Raw genomic sequence first — 3,674 nt, 5'->3', positions numbered from 1 at the left:
TATCATAAAACAGTTAAAAATTCATAGAACCACATGACAGGAGTAGATGAAGCTTGGACAGCTCACTGCACCCCCAGGTGCATAATATGTACCCTCTCTCCACGTGTCCCTTCCTAACTGATGATGTGATACTCTTGGGAGAATGCATGTGTGTATGGGGTGACCTTATTTATCTTTTATTTTTGCTGTACTATTGAATTCAGTGTCTTTTTGTTTTGAAAGATTGTCTCCTTTGGTTGGCTTAGAAAAAGAAACATACATGTGAATATTTGTTGTAATGGTTTCAGATTTATGCTAACCTCCAGAGTTCTTCAAACCTTGGGTAGCTTTCTGGTGTTCATGTATGAGGGGGCTTTGGTTTCTATGTAGAAATGGAGGTGGCAGGATGTGTTATGAGGAGGACATAGAGACAGCAAGATTCTTTTGATTGAGTTGTACAAGTGAGGGCATAAAATATCCAAGGCAAAATTGCAGTGGGTTTTGCTGCAAGTGCAATATCTTGGATTTGTGTTGTCAGAGGGCTCCAGAAGCATCACACAAAAGAGAATAGCTGAAATCCAGAAATTGAGTGCACCTAAAACTAAAAGACATCTTAGAGCTATTCTTGGAACTACTGGTTTCTGTAGACAGTGCATTCCTGGATATAGTGAGATCACTAAGTGTTCGACAGATCTGAGCAGGAATACAGAACCAGAACCTCTGAAACTAAAGCCTGAACATCGTTTAGCCTTAGACAAGCTTAAAGAAGCTATTTTATCTGCCCCTGCATTAGGAATCCCAGACTATGAGAAACCTTTTCATCTGTTTGTTAATGGGACAAAAGTTATAGCTTCTGGTGTGCTGACACAGACTCTAGGACAAAGTTATTGTCCATTTGGTAGTTGTCAACTTGATCCATTAGCTGCAGGTACAGTATCCTGTCTAAGGGGGGTAGCATCAGCAGTGTTAGTCCATAAGTCAGCTGATCTAGTTTTGGGATGTCCTTTAATGGTCTATTGTTCATATCAAATAGAAGCACTAATGAGGAAATTTCCTATTCAAGTATATTCTGACCAAAGACTATCTAAGTTTAAATTATTCTTTTAGGTAGTGAGAATTTCCAGTTGAAGAGGGGTAGTGTATTAAATCCGGCTACTCTTCTTCCTGATTTACCAAAGAACAGTGAACCACTGCGTGAATGTGTTGAGGTAGTAGATCTTGTGGATATGCCTAGGATGGATTTAAAAGACACTCCACTCGAAAATCCAGACTTGGTATTATTCACAAATGGATCATCATATTTGTGTAATGGAATCAGATGTACTGGAGCTGCAGTTGTCACAGAATTTGAGACACTGTGGTATGGCTCATTACCTAGTAATCTTAGTGCACAGGGTGCGGAATTAGTGGCACTGAAGAAAGCCTGTCTTCTAGCTGAAGGTAAAAGAGCAAATATTTACATGGACTTTCGATATGCATTCTCTGTTTGCCATTCAACAGGAAAGATATGGAAACAATGAGGTTTTATTACTGCATTGGGAATACCAATAGTGCATGTAGGAATAATAACTGAGTTATTGAAGGCAATCCAAAAGCCAAAATAGCTGGCAATAATGCATTGACAGAGTCATACTAGTGATAGAGATTCAGTCTCTAAAGGTAATCACAGAGCTGATATCACTGCAAAGTTTGCTGCCCAGAAAGCTCCAATTTATGTAATGAATTTAATATCTATTGATTCTATTGATCTAGAAAAAGCATATGTAGACTCAGATATCCAGAAATGGAAGGATAAACTTGGAGCTAGGAAAGAACATGGGATATGGATTACTGATCAGGAAGACAATTGTTACCAAAAGATTTGTATACCTATTTGTGTCAAGCTATTCAAACAAAAAATGACCTGCTCTTGGGCATCAATAAATTCTCATGGGTTAATAATAAATGCTCATTGGGCATCAATAAGTGAGTAAGTGCATATGCTACTTTTTTCAGGAACATTTGACTTACCATCCTGAAACTGTTCAGCAGGTATCCATTTCTAATGCCATCTCTTCTTGTATGCTCTTTCTCCTTTCTCCCAATAACAAGCCCTTAGATCCAGAGCTGGAAGAAGCTTAGTTTTCTAGGTCATCTAATCTAATCCTTTGATTTTACAAATGAGGAAGCAGAACCTCTGAGAGTTTATTACTTGTCTATGATAACATAAAGAACAGGAGGCAGAACCAGAATCTGAACCCAGATCCTCTGACCCCAAATCCAGTTCTCTTCCACCTAGATGAAATCCCACCCTCTTCTCAAGCTTAAGCTGGAAAGCTCCCATGCCTGATTATCACAACCTTAAAGTAGTCTTCCCTTCTCTGAACTCTGAGAGCACTTATTGTCCACACCTTTTACTTGCCACTTTCCATACACTGTTTTGAATTAACTTTTTCTGTGTCCTTTGTTTGTCTTCTTAGCTAGATTATAGACTTCTCAAGAACAGGAATAATTTATTACTTTGTCACTTTCATAGCACTAGGTACAAAAGTAAGACATGTCAAATAGATAATCACTAATTCAGGAAGACTCATCTTTATGAGTTTAAATCTGGCCTTAGATACTTCTAAAGATGTGACCCTGAATAAGAAACTTAAACCTAACCTTATTGCCTCAGTCTCTCATCTGTAAAATTAGCTAGAGAAGAAAATGGCAAACTACTCCAATATCTTTGCCAAGAAAACCCCAATCATGGTCAAGTTGGACATGACTGAAATAAATCAACAACAGCAAGGTGCTTTCTAGTCCTAAATCCTAGGATACAACAATCCTTCATAAAATGCTTTTAATTGATGTCTTATGCTTAGCTACTATCTGCAATGTAATGATCCAGGACAATTTTAAGGGACTTATATCAAAGAATGCTATCTACCTCCAGAAAAAGAACTATTGGAGTAGAAATGTAGATGAAAGCATACCATTTTCACTTGTTTCTTTGGGTTTATGTCTTGGGGTATTGGTTTTTTTTTTACATTTGCAAAAAAATGTGAAATTTTATTTAATCAATTTTCATATTCTAGATCCTTGAGGGATAGAGCATCACTCGGATCCTGTGTCCAATGGCCTTGGCAGGAAGATTGCTTCTGAACTTGCTTGAACCATCCCACTATTTCTATGAGCCCGAGTAACTTTCCCCCAAATCACTCTTGTTCTGTTGGGTTTCCCACCAGGAGTTACTGTGTTGTTTTTTGCTTTGTACACATAGGCACATCTCTTGCCTAAGTAGAATTCAGTTTCATCTCGGGCATAGACTCCTTCAATTTTGAGAAGAACTGTGTGTTCTCTCTGGTTTCGTAGGCCTCGCTTGTAGCCAGCAAAAATTGTCTTAGACCAGAGCCTTCCAGACATTTTGCTGTTCTAGAAGTCCTGTTTCTAGCAGGCCTCCAGAGCCACAAGATGGGGGGTATTGGTTTTTAAAGGATTATTCACTTACAAAAATGAACAATATGGAAATGTTTTGTGTGATAACATATGTACAACTCAGAATAAATTGCTTGCTAGCTCTGGGAATGAGGAGGGAAGGAGAGAAGAAGACAATTTGGATTATGTAACTTTGGAAAACCTCATTAGAAAATGTTTTTACATGTAATTAGTTAAAATTTTTTTTAAGTTCAAACTTTAAAAAAATTGATGTCTCAGAGAAACAACATGTAAAG

The 3,674-nt window shown here is 37.8% G+C and overlaps 1 pseudogene; it reads right to left on the bottom strand.

Annotated features, from left to right (window-relative positions):
* Positions 1–3,034: 3,034 nt before the first annotated feature.
* On the bottom strand, positions 3,035–3,405 carry LOC123245673 (annotated as a pseudogene).
* Between the last annotated feature and the right edge of the window lie 269 nt (positions 3,406–3,674).

Source organism: Gracilinanus agilis, chromosome 4, assembly GCF_016433145.1.
Source record: "Gracilinanus agilis isolate LMUSP501 chromosome 4, AgileGrace, whole genome shotgun sequence".
In the NCBI taxonomy this organism is placed as follows: domain Eukaryota; kingdom Metazoa; phylum Chordata; class Mammalia; order Didelphimorphia; family Didelphidae; genus Gracilinanus; species Gracilinanus agilis.
This window is presented reverse-complemented; position numbering and strand designations above follow the sequence as displayed.